The 22,642-nt window shown below is 40.2% G+C and overlaps 1 protein-coding gene across 13 annotated transcripts in view; it reads left to right on the top strand.

The window, feature by feature from the left end:
- The window catches only part of foxp1b (forkhead box P1b), a 474,222-nt gene that overhangs the window by 169,749 nt on the left and 281,831 nt on the right, over nucleotides 1-22,642 (top strand). For 9 of the 13 annotated variants that reach the window (XM_055647671.1, XM_055647681.1, XM_055647666.1 and 6 more), the window contains one exon: nucleotides 10,737-10,808. The exons of 2 other annotated variants lie outside the window; for them this stretch is intronic. The gene's annotated coding sequence lies outside the window, so the exon portion shown is untranslated. Of the gene's footprint in view, nucleotides 1-1,795; nucleotides 2,857-10,736; nucleotides 10,809-14,329; nucleotides 14,354-22,642 lie in introns of those variants that run through there. 2 more of the 13 variants (XM_055647672.1, XM_055647680.1) reach the window with 2 other exon arrangements.

The following is a 22,642-nucleotide window of genomic DNA, read 5'->3' as shown; positions in this document are numbered from 1 at the left end:
TGAATGGTGACCAGGGTCCTAACATCATACTCCTAACATTCTTCGAAATCCACACTCTGCGAAGAGGTGGGCAATTGTCTCCTCTCCGAACAGCTGTTCCAAGGGCAGCATATATAATGCGTAGGTGACGTGTCTGATCGGGAATGCTTCCTCAAACTGATTGTAGTTGGGGAGGGAGGGGGGGGGGGGGGGGGGGGTGGCAGAAAGGTGGCAGTGGGACAAAGCATGGCAAGTGATAGGCGGCTATAGGTGAGTGGGGCCTTGATTGGCAAATGATTGGACAAAGATCTGAGATGAACGTGTGATTGAGATGATGTGTGAAATCTGGCCAGAGATTCATAGGAAGAAGGGGAGAAATGGGGGCATATCCAAGTGGGAGGAGGAAAAGGGGGGGGGGAGTGAAGGAAGGCGATGTTTGTAGATTAGTTACTTAAAATTAGAGAATTCAATGTTCATACAAATGTTCATCCTTTTTCTGAAGAGATGCTGCCAGACCTGCTGTTGCTCCAGCACTTTGTGTCTATCTTTGTTGTAAACCAGCATCTGCAGTTCCTTATTTCTACATTAATACCAACCAAACCTGGCTCATAACTTAGCATTGTTATGAAATGACTGTCACTGGTTGTAACTGTGCCGGTAAGAGTTTCATTCAAAAACCCTTCCCGCATTTGTTCCATAAGTTTAAAAAGAAGGGGATTGCCAGGAGTATGGGAATACCACCACTTGCCAGTTCTCTCTACACCAACCACACATGCAAACAATGATTTTCACTGTATCTTGCTACATGTGACAACAATAAGCAATCCCAATGCCAATTTAAAAAAAAACCAAAATTAACTTTATTCAGATATACGAAACAAGAACTATGCAAAAATTCTTTCGACATTCTCAGCGGCTGTGCATACATACATTAGCGTTGTAGTTGGTCGTGTTCACAGAACTATCATTATGCCCGGCACCCTTGCCACATGTGCCCCCCTGGGGTGATATCCCCTCCCTTGTTTCAGGGGCGTCTCCACCACACCCTGTCCCCCAATGTCCAGCAGCGGTAGGACCCTAGACTGTGGTCCACTCCCACAGAGCCTTGGCGTTGGCTGCACCGAGCTTCAGTGCGTCCCTCAGCACGTACTCCTGCAGTCTGGAGCAGGCCAGTCGACAACAATCCCCGACCGACATCTCTCTCTGCTGGGAGGCCAACAAGGTTAGAGCAGACCAAAGAGTGTCTTTCCGAATGTGCCCCTGGGAACAGTCCATAAATCAGAGAGTCCTCTGTTACGGAGCTGTTTTTGCTATTGTTCATCTTCACTAGATCTATATTCTTGAACTTCCTAACACACAACTGAAGAAGGGTCTCGACCCGAAATGTCACCCACTCCTTCTCTCCAGAGATGCTGGCTGTCACTCCAGCTTTTTGTGTCTATCTTCGGTTTAAACCAGCACCTGCAGTTCCTTCCTACACATTCTTGAACATCCTACCCTGGCTCACCACCATTTTTAGGGGCATCTTGAGATACGCAATAATTTGCAGGTCTTGACAAAAATTTACACATGTTCTTTTTGTGATAAATCTTTGATTTCCTTAATTACCCTTGTTTCCGTTTCCCTAACTTTGCCAAAGTTATCTAGAATAGCTTACTTTACATGTGAAGTGGACTGAATGCATTTATAGTAAATTATATTTGGCTATATTTGATGTTATTTGATGTTATCCTGTTATCAACAAATTTATCAGACAAATTCTCACTTTTTCCATTCTTATTTTTTTCTCTTTTTTTTTAACCATCCACAATACTTTTAATGTTACCGTGTGCCTGTGGTTTGTGGCATTTAAGTTTTGAGTGGGAGGGGGCTGTTTTGTTTGGTGGATTGGTGGTAAAATGTCTAATGTCATTTCGCTGCAGCTGCCCACCATTCAAAGCAGACTTTTCTCTACTCAACAGCTCACATACGGACGGAGCAAGTCTGCTAAAATGACCCCATCTGCGGTCTGAATCCTTGCACTGTTTTTGACTTTTGACTATTACAGACGGCTGTAGGATTTCATCATCTGTTGGCCAGCAATGAAGTGTATGAAACAAATCAGCAACTCTGAATCCATCTGTTGTTATTATTTACCACTGATAATTGGCTCCAACAATGGAATGTCTTATATCCCTTGCCTTTGAAATACTACACTGTTTATTTTCGAGGGGTCCTTCTCTGTCGCTCGCTTGAAAATGACATCGTTGACTCCTTGTATCAGTACGTGCCAGTCAGTATCCAGGGCTTTGCAGCTGATTTTCTTCAGGGCTTCTATCTGTGTTGTTTGTTTCAGTCTATAAGCTCAGCTCCAGACTGCTTGGAAACACTGGCTGGAATGTAGCATTCACGTGTCTCGTGGCAGCCCCAGACAATATTTTCTTTTTAACGTATTGATAAAAACCTAAGGGGGGCTCACGAAAAACGACGAGTGTTGGGACAAGATCAAAGAGTGATGGTAGAATGTCAGACAAGGGACAAACCAGCACAGAACTGCCCTGGGAAAGAATTTACATTAAGCCGAATGACAAACATGTCAGTGACTTTTCACCTCAAAGTGGGACAGGTAGATGGCTTAGCGAGCAGCTGATTGGAGCCAGTTGCTCATTTGCTGACTGTTTGTGTTTATGCAAAGGGGCCTCTTCCTGAATATTTAATCTAGAGCAAAGCAGTGGCTTTTGTTGTGTTTAGATCACATACCTTCAGTCCTTTATTACACTGCAGTCTAGTGGAGTTCATGTTGAATATTGAAGGAGTTAGTTGTTAAAAGCTCAGTGGCTTTTCAGTCCCTGGTGATTACGAGACAATCAAAATCTCTTTTAGCTTCATTCTTAGTGGGTAAGTGCAGTTACAGTTACATTGTTTTAGTACATGTTTTTGTTTTGGAGAAAAACTTGAAAAAGAACATTTCAGAAGCTTAAAACTATAAACAGATTGCAGTTTCTGAATCATACTTGAGTAGTTCACTAAGTTTAAAGTCTTAAGGAATGGAGATTGGTGTGCACATGCATGCAGGTGGCTTCTAGGAATGTGTCAATGTATATGTCCAATGTGTTAAGTGTTATATTTATACCTATTTAAAAAAATTCATGGGTAAACTAAACTGATTCATTGCCTTCCCATTGTTCTTGTATCACTTGCACTGAGGACCTTTGACTATCTATATCGTTCTTGTAGGAGACCCTTTTTGTGCACTCTATTTGAAAATCATAGCAGAGAGAAGTCTGAGGCAGTTAAGCCTCACCACTTAATATTGTCGTGCAACCGTGCTTCTTCAGCAAAATGACTGTAGTGTAACATGAAGGTTTTCTTGTGTGGAAATGGAATCTGCTCCTCATTGATATTAATAGCACACTAGAGATGCTAGTCTGCGATGCAGTCTGGAAACATGATATTGCAGAAGCGAGCTGGCAGAACTGCTGCCCTGTTGTTGGGGAGACCGTCATCCATAAAAATAGTCCTCACATAATGGCAGCAAGGGTTATCGGATTTGCATGGAACACTGTCCGGCCTACATCAGTTCTTCTTTTCTGGAAGGGGCCTCAACTATTGTTTTATTCAGTTTATATTTTCAGCTCCATAAGAAGAGCTTGTTTTTTTCAAAGGCTGCATTCAGAAAAATGCAATGAGCCAAACTAGTATCCCGACTATTGATTCATTAATGGTATTGTATTCTGTCAATTGACGAAGATTATATAACCGATAACAGATGTGTTTAATGGCTTTGTGATAATAATTATTTGCATTGCTTTCATCTTTCGCACTCGAGGGGGTTGGGGTGGGTGGGGTGGTGGGGGGGGGGGGGGGGGGGGGGGGGGGGTGGGGGGGGGTTGGAGAGTGGTTTGTTGTTAACCATTGCATCACACAATGTACCACATAGACAGCTTTAAATTACTTGCAGATGTAAATGTTTAAATGCCCAACAGCAAAGGTCAACAAAAAGACACACCCAGCAGCTATACTCCAATGGAATTGAGAAACAGACCAGTTTTTCAACCTTGTGTTCAGCTGGTGTTTCTCATAAGTGTATTTATAGCTGGAAAACTCATCAATTTTGTAAATCAGCTCATCTGAGCAAATTGAATGTAGCATGAAAACACTGAACGCTCTGCAAATACCAAGGTTAATTAATAATCCCCAGGCACGTATCTTCATAAATGATACAACCGCTGGTAGACTGTTCAAGAAGAAAAAAAAGCATTGCATTTTTTTAAATATTGTAGTCGTCGGGATAGAATAATTAAAATAGTTCCATAGTTCAATACTCACTGGTGTATGCGTCATGCAAACTCAGTTGCCGATCTGTGACTCAAGTAATAGTCGGTTCATTAATATGGTTTGGTGCGTGCTCTATGATTCCCGTGGATTTTGTGTGTGAATTTTAACAGATTTTTTTTTTCTTGGTGATTTTCAAATGTCATATATAATTTCCATGTTCTGACAAGTAGAAGGTATATTTGAATGGAGTCAAATACATTTTTCATGTTTTGGGTCACACGAGCATTAACTCTTAAAGTGCCAGTCCTGGGAAAGATCATTGGCTGAGCTTAGGTTACCAGTTTCTTTCTCCCACTTCAAAAAAAGATTTGCTTTCTCTGCTTTATCTGAATCCTTAAATTTAATTGTAAACATTAAATAAAAGCTTTAAAAAAAAATTATTGCCTCTCTGCTCCTGCCTCTCCTTACAAGCTTGTTGACATCATCAACCGTCACAGAAGCTTTGCATAGGAAGGAACTGCAGATGCTGGTTTAAACTGAAGGTAGACACACAATGCTGGAGTAACTCAGCGGGACAGGCAGCATCTCTGGAGAGAAGGAAAGGGTGGCGTTTCGGGGTGGAGACCCTTCTTCAGACGGGTCTCGACCCAAAACGACACCCATTCCTTCTCTCCAGAGATGCTGCCTGTCCCGCTGAGTTACTCCAGCTTTTTTGTGTCTGCCTACATACATACATAAGCTTTGCATCCAGGTTGAAAATCGAAGGTGTAGTTTAATTGTCGGGAGTTCCTCATTGTTCACGAGGATAAAATGATCTGCAGGTATGGTTCTCATACTATGTGGGTCGTGCAGTCTGTGCAAGGTTCCAGTTTCTAATCAGACACAGGCCAGAATGGGTTTGTGATATCTGTTCCAGAGGTTTAGAGAATAAGTTAGCGCAGTATAAGTGAAATAATCTATCTCCACCTCCACATCTTCACCATTACATACACACGTACACACACACACAATATGCTTGCATCTCAGTTGCATATTCGTTGCTCCTGTGTGGTGATCTGGTTTGCTACCTGAAATTATAGACCCAACAGATGTTCAGAGATTGACTCAAATGTCCCACATGGCACTACACTTAGCAAAGTGTCTGCACTGTTTGCTTTGTCAAATTCAGGGATCGTTTTGGAAGTTTTTGGCTTGTAGCTGAACCGGTGGCAATTATTAAAGCTACTGCTTGTATAACCATGTGGCTTTTAAATTCTTGTGTGGGATAGTTTAATTGCCTTCTGCTGCTCACATTCTGTATTGTCTTCATATCGCAGTAGTGTTCAACAAATGGAATTTCATACAACAATTTCCAATCTTGTTTGATTGTATAGGGACCAGTTGAAGCAGCTGGTCGGCTTACAGTATGTGTTGCTTAGTTATGTCGTGAAACTAGTCTTTGCATTAATTTTAACACTTTTAGTTTAGTTTAGAGACACAGCGCGGCAACAGGCCCTTTGGCCCACTGAGTCCGCGCCGACTAGCGATCCCCGTACACTAACGCTATCTTACACACAATAGGGACAATTTGCAATTTACAGAAGCCAATTAACCTGTTGGAGTTTGGGAGGAAACCGGAGATCCCGGGGAAAACCCACGCAGGTCACGGGGAGAATGCACAAACTTCGTACAAACAAGCACCCATTGTTCGGATCGAACCCGGGTCCCTGGCGCTGTAAGCCAGCAACTCTACCGCTGTGCCACCATCATTGATGGATTTTCAAACTCTTTGTATATACCCATAAATCAATCCACCAGTCCATTTTGTGTTGCTCATACGTCCAATTTGAAATGCCAAACAGCATAACATTTTCCACCTGGCCATCATTCCGCAGTGGGGTTAACACTTCACATCCACTGGAAAATGGGAAGAACATGGTTAGCTTTCAAGTCCCATGAATGAATACAAAAACATTTTTTTGCGAGTTTTAAATAACATTAGAATTAATTGGGTCTAAACACAAAGTCAGTGGGTCAGGCAGCTTCTACTGTCGTAATTGGGCTTGATGTTCCTGGAGTCTAAATGTCTTCTGCATCAGATGTACAAAGTTTGAACAGCATCTTAGCTCTGGAAAAACATATTTTGCAATGACAAGCCTCATTTGTCTCCATGTTTGTACCTGTGTTTATGTGCATTGCTGTTACTGGCACTGTATTTGGATGGGATATAGTGTGGACAGAAAGATTTGCCTTTCCTGCATTCACTGGAGTGATTATATGTTTTCTGTCCAATTAACACTGAGATAACTGTAGCCGTTTGATCTCTATGGTCAGTATGAACTTGCTTAAAACTTTGTGTCCAAAACGTATACTGTGAGATCAGGGGGAGAAATGGAGGGAGGTTTAGAAGAGTGGTGACAGATTTGTTGCTTTTCAGTAAGCTATCCAGTTCTTTACCCATAGGAGAATCTTATGTTTGACCTGCCAATAAATGAGGTTCAATATATTCAAGCAGACAGGGAAGCAGCCTGAGTTCATATTTAAAATAACATTTCATAATCTGTCCCGCCCATTACAATAAACAAAATATTTCCATGAGGCCTTTAGCAAATATGCATTGATGGCTGACAGAAAATGCTGGATTAACTCAGTGGGGACAGGTAGCATCGCTGAAGAGAAGGAATGGGTGACACTTTGGGTTGAGACTCTTCTTCATGGTTTATCTCGGACTCGGAGCAGACTGAATGTAGATGTAATATGAGGAAGAATATGACTTACTAGCAAAAATAACTGCCGATGCTAGTTTAACATTTTGTGTCTATCGTTGACTTACTAGTAGGGTTTGCATCAGCAACAGCAGCTAATTGTGAGTTTTGCCAGTTCTGGGCAACTACTTCCATAGTCAATGTAACTTCTTGGGGCACAGGACATTTCAATCAGTGAGTGATTGCAGCTCAGTCTGCACCCCATTGCAGAGACAAAGCAGCTTCCCACTGGAGGACACACACCTCAGATTGGGCGTGCATTCAGTATTAAGACTGACTTGTCAGAAACAGGTGGTTTACACTTGGAGACCGAAGTATAGCCGCCTGTTTCGATGTTGCAATATGTGCAGATGCTAGAATCTTTGAGTAAAACAAAAAGTGTTGGAGGAACTTTGCAGTTCAGGTGGCATCTACGGAGGACATGGACACGGGATGTTTCGGGCTAGAACCCTTCTTCAGTCTACACTTGGAACTGGTAATCAAGCCAGGTATCAGGGCGGAGAAGAATATTGTGTTATAGGGTTGATTGCTGCATCATTACCCTGGCAGCGTACACCAAGAACTAGCCCCTCGGCTTTGTAACAATAGAATTACTTTGGTGTTATGGACGTCTAATAATTAGTTTATGCGATCTCAGTAATTCTAGATGTAATAACAGCTCATTTTTCTAAGGTCTGTGCATCTCTTAAGTTGAGTAAGAAGGAGTCTGAAAAAGGATCTCGACCCTTAAGTGTCTTGTCATCTTCAAGTTAAACTGCTTTCCCCAAGCTCCTTTCTCCAAAGTTAAAATGGAATGATGCAACGCCTCAGCCTTCCAAGACCAACTCCACACCAGGCCAAAATGTGAAAGGACTTTGCGGTTTAGCGAGTTAGGGAACCCCGCCCGCTCTCAAGAGGCAATTGTACTTTACCCTCCATCATACTGATGAAGAACGAAAAGCAAAAATACGTATTAAAAAACAGAAATGAAAGTTGCCTTTTGCTTTCCACACTTTTTCAATAAAAGTTCTGACATCCTGCTGATAACATTCACGTCAAATTCTCAGTGACAAAATTTAAATAGCTACAGTGACAGAATTTTAAAATCCATCAATAAAAGGACCTCTCCAAAACTATTGCTTGAAACTTAAAGTGACTTTAGTGTCAAACATTAGAATAAGTCTTTAACATAAGGTTGGACGTGCTCTGGTTTAAACATTTGCATAATGGAACAGCAAATTCATTACCATGATATTATAGTGTGCTCCGCTGTTGCACTATAGCTTACAGTAATGTTTCTTGGCTGCAAGCAGCATCCATTTCAAAGAAGGCCAGGCATTGCTTGCTGGTTATTTGATGTTGCATGTTTGTACAATGCATTGACTACAGATCATCCTACATTTGAATATAATCTAGAAAAATACAGCAAAGCCTGAGAAATTAGGAAGAACAATATGGTTTGGGCCTTTGATCTTTACAAATAGGGAAATAGCTCATGCTCTTGGTTTTGTGAAAATGGTATGGGGGAATCTACATTCCTCTTGATATTGCCACCAACTAAAATTGAAATTAATATCGAACTTCTTGGAGAAGTGCACATGAAGTGCCAGAATGTGGTGGATGCGTTGAGTATGTTTCAATAGACAATAGACAACAGGTGCAGGAGTAGGCCATTCGGCCCTTCGAACCAGCTCCGCCATTCAATGTGATCATGGCATTCACCATACCATTTGGATATGTTGGCATATGTCCAAATCTGTTCCAGCCTGAAACCACATTTGCACAATGTCTAACATTCAGGAGGTTAAATGTTATGTTGGATGTCGTGCTGAACAATTTCACAGGTTCAAAACACAGAGTGTTGGATGAACTCAGCGGGTCGGGCAGCATCTGACGAGGGAATAGAGAAATTATGTTTTGGGTCAGGACCCTTCTTCAGATTCATTCCACACGGAACTTTACTCAGTATCAGGATGTAGGCGCCTGAGTTACTGAGTTATTTTATGTCTAGCTTTTGTGTAAACCAGCATCTGCAGTTCCTTCCTAAACTGAATTCCCTTTGTCAGGAATCAAGTGTGAAGTGGAGTAACTGGTCCACAGCTGTGGAGTAATGAATGACAAAATACCGCAAAGATAATGTCTCACCTGTGTGAGATCAGAAGGTAACTCGGATGTTCAGAAAACCGCCCTGACCAAACTTGCACTGTATACTGATCATGGAAATTTCCTCGCATTTAACTGTCAGCTGAATACATACCTCTGGGAGGCAAATTTCAATACACGTATTCAAAACAGTTACTTGTGGCTTTCAATAATCTAAATTACATTTTTTATAGTCTACTTGTACACAAAGTTATATCAATTCCATGCAAAGTAAACTTGAAATGCAGCTACTGCTGCTTTGCCTGGTACTGAGTAACAGTCTCCTACACCAGGCAAGAGAGAGATGAGGTAAACATCGCAAGAGTTTGATACTACCTCAATGTGTCTGCCTTTTCACATGGATGGGAACTAAAACATAGTGCTGCAAGGTATTTCACATATTTTGTTTGAGATTTTGCAACCATTTTGAATGTCTGATTTTTCTTGTGGCCGGCAAACTGTCCTAGATAGATTTGAATCCTTACCGACTATTACAGGCAGAAAAGGCAAGATTTCTGCAGATTTTTGTTTTATTTGCACCTTGAATGGCTTTTCATGTTTCTTGAAATCTAAAGTTGAAACAGTTGCTGTTACTAAACTTTGAAGTCAAAGAGGAAGGCAGTATGCAGCGAACGCACTGCTTTTCAGGGCAGCTCGCTAAAGTATTGATGTTTTGTGTTGGAGGATTATTCGGGGAGAAGGAGCTGTGGCTTTGTATGCAGATGCATGAAACAAACCAGATTTTGTTTCCTTCCTTCATTTTGCATTTTAAACTAAATTTACTGAATATGGAAGCATGCAGTGTGAACTAGGCCAGATGACAGCTGGTTCCACCCATTTTGTTTTGCTACTGCGTCATCAGATTTTACTCTCGTACGCATGGTTTTTACTTACAGTGTGAGAAGAAAGGAGTAAGTTCTGTGATATATGAAGTCCTTTGCATTGTAAAGACATCTAGAGGCATGTGGAGTTAGAAAGCACTATCGTATGAAAAATATTTCATCTGCTGGGCAGCACATGTGTGCATGTGCATACACACATACATGCACTTACACATACACACACACAGACACGCACACACACATGCGCATACACACACATACACACACACACACCCACACACACGCATACACACACACACACACATGTACACACACACATGCACATTCACACACATGCATTTACACACACACACACACACACAGACACGCACACACACATGCGCATACACATACATACACACACACAGACACACACACGCACGCGCATGCATGCACACACACACACACACATGTACACACACACACATGCACATTCACACACACATGCACTTACACACACATACAGACACACACATGCGCATACACACACAGACACACGCGCATACACACACACATGCACATTTACACACGCCAGCTTGGACATGCTATATGAATACATGGCACTAGCTGACACTGATAAGCTGTCAGCCTCTGACCATTGTTTCTATTAACTTTTCTCTCGAGTGTTTAAGCATCAAGTAATAATTGAAAGCATTTAGTTTTAGTTTTATTTGTACACTGTACATCAAAATGCTGATACAGGGTAACCCCCATCAAACATCAAATGAGAATGTATCATTTTTTTCGTCTCCAGGGTAAGAAGACTGATTACAAAAAGGGACATACAGAAGATTGCTTTAAATAAGCAAATCCTATTCAAAAGAAGGTAAACCCAAGATTTTGTTCTTCAAAGGAGAATCCTTGCGTGGAATTTACAATGCTTGTTTTAATGAGTAAAATTCTGCACATTTAGTTATATAAACTATGGCGCGGAAGGATTTAAAAAAAAAAGTACTAATGCATATATGCAAAACACGCATAATTATTCACAAAGAAATGTTTTAAAATAATTGGAAAACCTGTGGAGTCCTTTTTTTTATTTTAAATGTTATACCCTCTAGCTGTGCTGAGCCATCTACTTGGAATTCAGCTGTCTGTTTCATAATCACCTTTTGTCAGAAATTAATAGTCAGTTAAGTGCCATAGCAACGGTGATGTAACCATCAAGGAGTGACTGCAGAAGCCTGTGATGTAGGCACCCATTAGTGCTACTGTCCATCCGACCTTGCCAGATTAGAACATTAGGAATAAATTGATGATCTATTAATTTTTCTAAAAAGTGCAAGATGTGAGAGCAAAACCAAACACCGGGGAAAAGATGTGAATGTGCTGTCAGACTGTAAGATACGTTGAATGAATTGTGCTACCTGGTTTATTCCATGCATTTATAATACTTTTGATTCTTCAAAAAAAAAACTATTTTAATCCCTATGCTTGGCAGATAACATAATAAACAACTTGCTGGTGCTAAAGTGCCACATGGGGTTGGTGGCTAACAAGAGAGTTTAATGTTTCTGCCACTAGCAGTTTTGTCACTGTATTTTTCATGAGCTGTAACTACCGGTAATGTACTTCGGTAGCTCCAGAGCAGTAGTTAAACATAGTGACAAGCTAAACAGCCCCAAGGCCCCTGCGTTAAGAGTAAGAGAACACACAGAATGCTACATTGCTTCAGAACGATTGCAGGAAATAGAAACAACTTTAGGATTTCTTCTCTGTTGGATTTTTGTTGTTGTCAGTACCACAGCTCCAGCACGTTATCCCAATACTTTGGTGTGGTAGTTTATTTGTCAGATGTACCGAGGTGCAGTGTAATTCATTTTTGGATACAGTTCCGTACAGGTATCACTACACATAAACACTTAGATGCATATTAGATAAGCATTGCAGATACAGTACAAGAGTAGAGTGGTGGTGGTACACTGAGACTGTGTACAGTCGCCAGTTTGGTGCCATTTTAGCTATGGTTGCATTAGATTTTTATTGACAGGGTTTCAAAATCCATGGGAATTGTGAGAGGGTGAATGTGAAGAGGTATTGTTTCCCATGATGGAGTTAGGATCCTGAGTAGCTTAATAATACTAAGTGTAGGATGGAACTGCAGATGCTGGTTTACACCGAAGTTAGACATAAAATGCTGGAGTAACTCAGCGGGACAGGCAGCATCTCTGGAGAGAAGGAAGGTGATGTTTCGGGTCGAGACCCTTCCTCAGAGTGGACTTTGTATGTGTTGCTGACTCAGAGGAAAGGAATTGACATTTTTAAAGATATGTGGATTTTACTTGGCTAGGATTCCCAATTTGTTTCTAAACATTCATGTAAAATATCTTTCGTATTTAAAACACATGGGTTTTTCAGAGCATGGTGCAGCATGCTATGTAATAAAATTACGATTTAAATTGTATATTTTTTTAAACAAGGAAGTTGGCTGCGTTGTACTTTTTGAACTTCAGTTACACCAGTTGAGCGTGAAATATGCTTGGAAAGAAACTATTAATTTTAGACGGAAAGACACATGTATTGTTTCATAATATCTCAATGCAAGCTGTGCTACATTTAATGAAATATAGAAATCTAGCTGCTGTGTGATGCTTATCCAAACAGACTGGAAATTGGAATTGTGTTGTATTGTTTATTAGCTTACAAAAATTGCCTTTTATGAGAATCTAAATGGCGCAACAAAGCACAGCTTGACATGATTCACTGTTTATACTTAAAGTCTTAATTTTGGAATGCAGTATCTAGCTGTCTCACTCTTCTCGTCTTGTTGGCTTAATATTTTCTGCTTGCTGTTACACAGCCAGCTGTAAAGGCTGAAGCATCCTGCACTACATGTGTCAAAAACAAATCTTTTCAAAACCTAATGAAACAATGATTTTGTTTTTGGTTGCAAACCTGAACTTGCCTACAAAAGAAAGGAAAAATAGACTCAAGGTATTACTGGTTGAGCGGCAGAATGCTGAGTTGGCCATTTGAACTTGTGAACTGATACTTGTTACCCTGATTTATTGATTCTGATATGTCATGCTTTAACTTAAAATGACTTACAGAGTAGTTTATGTACAGCATTTTCTCGAAACCCTAACCTTGATTTCCCTGAATTTTGTGTATGTTTTGTGTGTGTTTATATTGTGTCAAGTTGGGGGTGGGGGAGATAATGAATTAATTAGACTACTATTTTGTTTTGAGCACTATTCCACTGAACAATCAAAGTACTCTCTGCTATATTTTAGTGTTGACTGTTACAACAGTAGAGCATTATTAGATTCCGTTGTTGTTTATTTTGTATAAAGGTGGTACAAAGTTGACAAAGTTTTTCCTACATAAACAGAGCAGTGTTTCACAGAAAAAAAAGCTACACAGTGAGAAAACCTAAAAGAAAAAAACTAACAGCCATCAGCTGCGAAAAAAAAATTCCATCTCATTGCAACGATGTTATTGTTTATATTACCAAACACATCCTAATATGGTCACCTCCCTGTAAAGACGAGATGTCTAGGGTCCAGTTCACCCTTTTCCTCCTGCCCCTTCTCAAACAGGGAACAGTTTTGTCTTGCCCTTCAGAGCCAGAAATGGGGAACGGGGGGAGACAATAAGAAACAAAGTGTACAATTTCAGAGGGGGGGGAGGCTTCCTAGTGAAAAGGTGTCACATAATAAATCGTGAGCAACTCTCTTCCCTCTGACACTGGGCAATGCAAGTGTAAACTTGCTATTCCGTGCTGCCCAGGCATTACGGTTCCCTCTAGCTGCTGTAGTTAATATGTCTGGCCATGTGAATCACTTGTGTCTCCGTTGCTCTTGCAAAAGAGCTTTCAGCGAGTGCCGGCTTCCTTGAGATGGAGCTCAGCTTACACCTCCAGTTGAGCTATCAGGAGTAGTGTTTGAAGGCTCCGTTTATTAGGAACATTAAGGTAAGCATGCTGATTTAGGCCTGAACCCCTGTCACCCCTTCATGCTACTCACTAAAGACATATATATATATCCCAGTGATTAAATACTGATTTTGTGTATCACTGTCCACAGTCGCAAAAACAATCAGAGCGGAGCGTTTTGTGTTAATTACCAATTGTGTGTGTGTGGAGGGGAGGGGGGGGAGAAGAAAGATGCCATCCGTTCTGAACGTGACTGGGCTGAGGTGCGCTCAGTCTCATGTCAGCAGTGCTGTGAATACTTGGTTGTGTTGGCAATGACTGTTGCAGAGTTTTATTATTTTTGTGCCCATCTCTTCTCATCTGGCTGAAACTCAGCTGACAGCTCACATCCGTTTGTTTTTCTCCCCCTCCTCCTCCTCCTCCTCCTCCTCCTCCCAAATCCTCATGTTGCTGAGAGACAGACCTCGCAACTTATCTCTGGCGTTCAAACACAAAAGGTAGGTTGTTCCACAATGGGACACCGTGGGAGGGACAAGTGCTTTTTGGGGGATTGTCTTCCTGGTTGACCTAGACTGCGAGTGGCTAGAAGGAGAAATTGGCTGCTAGGGGCTTGAATCAGTGGATGGGAATAAGTGTTTTTAAAAGGGAGAAAGTAATGCATTGTGAAATTCCTTATGCATTGTCTGCATTGTTAATTTAGGGGGGGAGTGGACGAACAGTACTGAACGAAGCACAAACTTTTGATGCAGCAGAAAATAGTTCATGTGTGTAGTAGGACTTGTGGCTTTCTGTAAAACTGAAGGAGATAGAAGTTTGTGATTTCAAGATGTGTTCCTGCTAAACTGTGCTGGACTTGGATCTTGATCGTAAACATCAATATAAATTTGAGCAGCTGTTCTGCAAAGTAGTGCTCCTTCATGTTGATTGTTTACATACAGGGATGTGATAAAGGGTGTTCTGTGGTGGTTGTGTTTTTCACCGAACAGCTTGCAGCCATGATAATCAGCAATGCAGAGTGCAATGTTTCTCCTTTAATTACAGTGTTTGACGACTGCAAGGAATTGCCATTCCGTTTGGAATGAGCCTTAATACTAAATTAATTAATGTTTTAGTAAACTGTAAAAATGGAAGGATGCGGCTGCTTGGCCAAATTTCTTTATTTAAAAAAGTTGTTTGTAGTTCAAATGGGTCTGATATTTGTATTGCTGCAGCTGTGTATTAATTAACGTACAATTATTTTAAGTAGATACGATTTGCTCATAGAAAGAAATGTTTTGTGGTGCAGTTATGCTGTTTCTGGTTTCTCTGTTTATGTTCATTGTCCATTCCATGTGATTATACCAGTGCAGCTTCAATGCATGGGAGCTGGTTTCTGACACCCATTCTGAAGATTTGGACAGTGAGATTTTCTGTTCATTACCTCGAGACAACAATTTAATTTCTATTAGCTGATTGCATTTGCAGTCACTAAAAGCAGCGATGAGCCAAAAAAACTGCAAGTGTTCTTATATTTTAAATAAAATAACCACATGTGAGGTTCTTTTGCAATGTGCTATTAAAACATAAATTTATTTTGCTACTTATTACCCATGAAAGCACATTTTGACTCGGTAGTCTCTAATTAGAAGTGAGATATTAACATTTCATAGGGATTTATGTTAGAATGTGGAATGGCGGGTGGCTGCTTCCTCATTATGAATACTCTCTGCATGTAATGAGGTCCATCATTAGTTGATGGAGTGGATTTGCCCCAGCCCTACCTTGAAAGGCAGATAATTTACATAGTTCTCCAGAGCTTATGGTTTAATGGGTTCTTTAGTGAATAAAATGAAAAGCTACATCTTTAAATTTTGTATCATCAGCCTTTTGGTAATTTACTGTTTCAATTTCGATTCCATGGCTTCTTCAGCACCAGAATCTTTTATAAAAAACCCGATTCTTAAACATATATTTGTTTAGGGTGTTTTCATTGGAGTGTACATGACAATTACAGCTGTTCATTAACAAAATTGGGTATTTGTTTTAAACTTTAACCAATCACTTTGATATGCTAATTATGGTGTAATTTAATTTGAGCCCTGTAATGATGATGCTGTTATTATGGACATAAATGATGCAGTTAAGCTGTGTAATCTCATTTGCATACTGTACACGCCAGTAAATTAAACCCTTCCTAGACGGCTTCAGCTTTAATTTTCCACTTCTTTTCACACAGTGCCTTTTGAGTTGCTCTCTGATGAGCCCACTTTCTAGTAGTGGTGATGGCTGTTTGATGTGAAGAGCGTGCATCGCTAACTAAAGCTACATACAATATGTAACAGATAAAGGAATTCATTGTATCTTAAGTGATTATTTTGAGAATTTTTACAAAAAAAACATCCAGAGATGTCTTGTCCTTAAAACATCCTGGCATCGGAACGGGAAAGGGTCAAGCACTTTACATAAAATCATTTTCATATTCTTTTTCATTTCTTTCTCAAGTACGTATGCTAGGAAAATGGTTTATTTTATGAACTTGTTTAGTATCCATGTCCTCTAGAAGGGGAGGGGGGGGGGGGGACTTTTATTTGTTGTACCACAAAGAATATGATTTTTCTGGCAACCAATTTTCTCTGTTAGTCACTAATTGGCTACATAAATCTTGATGTTGAGAATGAGGAATGTTTCTGTGTCATGGAGTGTAATCTTCACCCTTATTTACCAATTCATTAAGATTCATTGATGCAGGATCGGTGAGAGGAAATGACAACATAAATCAGACCTCCAGCATAATGACCCTAATCAGTTGGGAATAGCTAGAAATGTCATGATGAACTATGTCCTTGTATTACTGCCACTGTACATTGTCATTGCTGTGCTTTATGAGTTGGATGCATCCTCCTGACACCAGCTGTATTTAACAAAAAAGAGTTGTTAAAATCTGATTTCATTAAAGGTGGGAGCACCACTCAGAGTCCTTCTGCATTTAGCCTTGTGTCCTCCTGCACCTTCATTGTACCTGCTTAATACATATACATTTAATATATGCTAAGATGGGTGTATTCAGAAATCCCAGTAGGAACAATGTTGATTTGAGAATTGGCATCTAAATAAGATGGTAAGATATCCGGAGAGCTTTTGCACTGAAACATTAGTTTAATTGGGAGGAATTCAGCAAGCTGACATCCCAAAGCCACAAACAATGAATTTCAGATAGACATATTTTGGTTTGTTCGGCATCCAAAAATTGAACAGATTATGTTGCAAACATGTTTCGTACTTTCCACTGGTATTAAAATATTAAATACGTTTTACTGCTATCTTAATGTGCACGTTCTAAGACGACAATGTTTTGAAAGTGTTAACATGTTTTCAGTGTTCATCGAAAAAAAACTTTTTGAAGAAATTGAAACATTTTTTCTGAAATATGAGATAACTCTGCAAGATTTGATATGAATCTAACAACGATGCTGTTCCAGCTGAACAAGATAAGTTTTCCTAATCTTGACAGCTTTGGATGTAATCCTGTTTTTCATTTGACAGGCCAGACTCCAAGATTTATGACATATTAATCAACTAGCTGAGAAAATACACAAACATTTTTGCCATATAAAGATCTCATGCCAATAGATATGAAGACTGTTCCATGATGAAAGCACGTTTTTATTATTTGTTATGGAGAATGATTCCAAACTAATGCATGTGTATATATCACTTCACACAATTGCATCCTTTTGCCCATGTAGAAGTTAAAGAGATCTATATTGATCCAATAATAAATAAAGCCACAATTGATTGGGTTGTTAGATATAAAAAAGATAGGATATTAATATGTTCAATATTCTGAATTTTCTCCTGTTATGAAGAAATCAAACTGTTATTTAGTATGAAGATAGACACAAAATGTTGGAGTAACTCAGCGGGACAGACACCATTTCTGGAGAGAAGGAATGGGGGACGTTTCAGATCCAGACCCTCCTTCTTGACCCGAAACATCACCCATTCCTTTGCTCCAGAGATGCTGCTTGTCCCGCTGAGTTACTCTCGCATTTTGTGTCTATCTTCGGCATAGACCAGCATCTGCAGTTACTTCCTCCACTGTCATTTAGTATGTTGCTTTTATCAGGGATTTTCCTCTTTACTATTTTTACACATAGGTTAAATCACGTTCCAATTTACAGTTTTCCTTTTTTATTTAGTAGTTGACAGGAGAATCACCAACCATTGAGAGATAAGATCTTAACACAATTTCACCCCTCTCCCCTCTTCGGTTCTCTGCTTATGCCTGTGAGGATGTCACTTGTGGAAGGGCACCTCTTGTTCCTAGGTGTCCAAACCTCTTCCAAGTATCAGTTTCTCTGTAGTGGAATTGTGTCGCTTTTCAATTATGGGGAATACTTTTCATCCAAAGTGATCTTGTTCTTCCTAAAAAACCTGCATATTCTGATTCTAGATGCTAATTAGAATCCCCCCCCCCCCCCCACATTCCCATTTTCATCTACAGCAATAAGGATGATTGGGGTGCTCCTCTTATTGAGAAGATTTAAGTCAGCTTATGGTAGGAACCACATTTTGTGGTTTCTATCTGCATGGCTCATCCATAGACTACATTCAGTACATTTCTCAGTGAACCATGGAGGATCTTTTTTGTAATTTCACTATTTTATCCATGGTAATTTTAAAGAAAAGCTGCTGGATTTAACACATTGTTTAGTCCAATGTGAGGCTTGATCCACAATAAGTTAATACATTATAAGAGCAATTTTAGGCCATTCGGTCCAGCGTCTGCTCCGCCATTCAATTGTGGCTGATTTATCTTTCCCTCTCAATGCAATTCTCCTGCCTTCTCCCCATAACCTCTGACACTATCTCTCATTTGATCTGGTAGTTTTTAGTCATTCTGTCTATGGTTGGTTTACACTCTCAAGTCATTGTCATACTTGGCACCCTCAAGATTATCAGACCCTTAAATTGAGAATTTAAAAAATAGTGTATTTTATCCAATACCATGCCTGTTACTCGCTGGTGCAGCATTTTATTGTTAATGTTAGTTATGTTTGAAATGGCTGGCAATTGCTAACATGCATAAAAAATTGATTATTTACACTTATCAATATGTTTTAAACCCAACTACTTACTTGATATGGAAATCATTCAATGCTGTTACAGTCATTGGTAAACAAGTGGATGGTGAACTGAAGTCAGAAGGAAATAAACAAAAGGTTGCTTGAATTACTTCAGAGCCTGTTAGGTGGAAGTATGTTTACTTCTAGATTAATATTTACAAAGAAACCAGTGTAGAACGTTGCACACCCTTCCAAAAGATGCATCTATTTTTATCCATGGCTCCATTATTGCATTCCTTAACTTTGAAGCAAAAGTTATTTTGCGATATATTTCATTTAAGGAATTGAATTCTACCTTTTCGGCAATGTCATCTCTTCCCACTCCTGCAAAGACATGCATCTGCTTGGAGTAAAATATAGCGGGTGCCGTGTATCCTTCTGCTGCTGATAGGAACAGAGGTTGAACGAGTGAAAGATACAATATAGAAACAGGCCCTTTGGCCCACTGAGTCCATACTGACCATCAACCATCCATACACCCTAGTTTTATGTTATCCCACCTTTGTTTGTGGCCAATTTTACAGAGGTCAATTAATCTATCGACTCACATGACTTTGTGATGTCGGAGGAATCCTTCGCTGTCATAGGGAGAACATGCAAACTCCACACAGTCAGCACCTGAGATCAGGATCAAATCTGTATCTCTGGTGTAGCTGCGTAAGTTATCTTAATTAAATCACTTGACTGAGCATGTTTGACTGGGGAGAATATTACAGTTGACTCTGTTGATGCTTACACTTGGTATCCACACTTTATATATTCAGTGCATTAGACTTAAGGGCTATTGTGGTGCCCAGATTGTAATCATCCTGGTCAATAAAAGGTGATAGAATTGTGTTTCTTTAACTTAGCTTCTGACTTGCTAAGAATTTGAGGGAGTAAATGTATACTAACTAATCAGGCCCCACTTGCATGTTTTTCAAGTACATTGGATTACGTTATCAGACCTTCCAACTCTTAGATAGATACAAAGTCCTGGAGTAACTGAGCCATTCAGGCAGCATCTCTGGGGAGAAGGAATAGGTAATGTTTCGGGTCTAGATTTTTCTTCAACTCTTAAGACCCAACATACAAGCATTCAGGTACAGCAGGCAGTGAAGAAAGCGAATGGCATGTTGGCCTTCATGACAAGAGGAGTTGACTATAGGAGCAAAGTGGTCCTTCTGCAGTTGTACAGGGCCCTAGTGAGACCACACCTAGAGTATTGTGTGCACTTTTGGTCTCCAAATATGAGGAAGGACATTCTTGCTATTGAGGGAGTGCTGCGTAGGTTCACAAGGTTAATTACAGGGATGGCAAGACTGTCATATGCTGAGAGAATGGAGCGGCTGGGTTTGTATACTGGAATTTAGATGGATAAGAGGGGATCATATTGAAACATATAAGATTATAAAGGGTTTGGACACGCTAGAGGCAGGAAACATGTTCCCAATGTTGGGGGAGTCCAGAACCAGGGGCCACAGTTTAAGAGTAAAGGGTAAGCCATTTAGAACAGAGATGTGGAAACACTTTTTCACACATAGAGTTGTGAGTCTGTGGAATTCTCTGCCTCAGATGGTGGTGGAGGCCGGTTCTCTTGATACTTTCAAGAGAGAGCTAGATAGGGCTCTTAAAGATAGCGGAGTCAGGGGATATGGCGAGAAGGCAGGAACGGGGTACTGATTGTGGATGATCAGCCGTGATCACATTGAATGATGGTGCTGGCTTGAAGGGCCGAATGGCCTACTCCTGCACCTATTGTCTATTGTCTAATGCCTTAGCATGGCTTCAGTCTTATTCCGCAGATTGGAAAGGTTCTTCACCTGTGGCTTAACATAAGGTACATTGCATATTGCAGGTACATACTATGTATAGTATATAGTATTCAACCATTGTATTGAAGTTGCAATGCCACATTAGCTATCACAAATCTGTTCTCACTGTTTACTTATAGTCTGCTTAGGCCTCTTATTCCACGACCCATTAGATTCTTGTTCTTACTATTAAGCTCACGAGCTGAATTTGTTGTTGATTCAGTAATTCATCCTTTGGTCACACATTCTGTTGAAAGCTGTTTTGTAAAAAGATTTGCCATGAGAATTCAAATGTGAAAATATTTGGTCTTGACTGTAAAGCCCACCTGTTTGTCTTTGCTGTAGGTGGCGCTGTGATAGGATTTCCAGTATTAAACTGATCATTGACACGTAATATCTCTCTGTAATATAACTACATGATCCACTTATCTATATAGATCACTCGATGTTTTCTAAATTATTTTTTTTTGTTTTATTTTAATTCATTGTGGCTGTGTTTGTTCATAGTTTCTCTGTAAACACTTTTTTAATTTAATGGCATCATCCTTCTCAATAACTTGATATTTTTGTTCAGATGTATCATTCTCTAGTTTAGTTTAGTTCAGATATACAGCATGGCGACAGGCCATTCAGCCCACCGAGTCAGTGCCAACCATCAATTGCCCATTCACACTAGTTCTATGTTATCACACTTTCGCATCCGCTCCCTACACATCTGAACAATTTACAGAGGCCAATTAACCTGCACACCCGCATATCTTTGGCATGTTGGGAGGGAAACGGAGCACCCGAAGGAAACCCTAAGCAGTCATAAGAAGAACGTGCAAACTCCATATAGACAGCACCTAAGGTCAGGATTGAACCACGGTTTTGGGCTCTGTGAGGCAACAGCTTAACCACCTGCACCACTGTGCTGCCCTTAGCTGCATGCAAATCGTATATTTTGAGACTGGGTGGTGTATGTAAACATTCTCAGTACTTCAGCCAGATGATTACATGTTCTGTAGTTTTTAGTTCCTATTCAATTGTTTTTTGAAAGATATTGGAAACAAACCGGAGGGAAGATTTTAAAGATTTTTTCAGATAACATTCCTGATATATTTTGAAAACTGATCGAATAGAAAAATACACATAATTCATCGGGGATTGGACAGGCTAGATGCGGGGAAAATGTTCCCCATGTTGGGGGAGTCCAGAACCAGGGATCAAGGTTTAAGAATAAGAGGTAAGCAATTTAGGACTGAGATGAGGAAAACCTTTTTCACCCAGAGAGTTGTAAACCTGTGTAATTCTCTGCCATAGAAGGCAGAGGAGGCCAATTCACTGGATGTTTTCAAGAGAGAGTTTAGGCTAAAGGGATCAAGAGATATGGGGAAAAAGCAGGACCAGGGTACTGATTTTGGATGATCATGATCATGTTGAATGGTAGTGCTGGCTCGAAGAGCCGAATGGCCTACTCATGTACCTATTTTCTACACTTCTATGTGTCAGTGAGAGATAGCAAGACTGAGCAAGCGAGAGTGATACACAATTATGACTTTTGCCACAAGTTATGGTCAACTTGTAGTCTGAGGACCATTGATTTGTTCACTGGAGTGTATGAGTGGATGAACCTTGCACTCAACTTACCCCCACACCCCAACACTGACCTCCACCATAAACATTCATAGTGAGTCCCTGGAAAATGGGAAACACATTTCACATCTCAGCAGCAACCTCTTGATGATGATAGACTTTGGTGATGAAAATTGCCATTACCTTCAATGCCTTTGGTCAATTGGCAGAAGGGGTGTTTGAAGATCAAGACATAGAAACATAGAAACATAGAAAATAGGTGCAGGAGGAGGCCATTCGGCCCTTCGAGTCAGCACCGCCATTCATTGTGATC

The sequence above is a fragment of the Leucoraja erinacea genome, chromosome 16, assembly GCF_028641065.1.
Source record: "Leucoraja erinacea ecotype New England chromosome 16, Leri_hhj_1, whole genome shotgun sequence".
Taxonomy (NCBI): Eukaryota; Metazoa; Chordata; class Chondrichthyes; order Rajiformes; family Rajidae; genus Leucoraja; species Leucoraja erinaceus.
The sequence above is the reverse complement of the archived record's forward strand: the minus strand, read 5'-3'. Positions and strand labels throughout refer to the sequence as shown.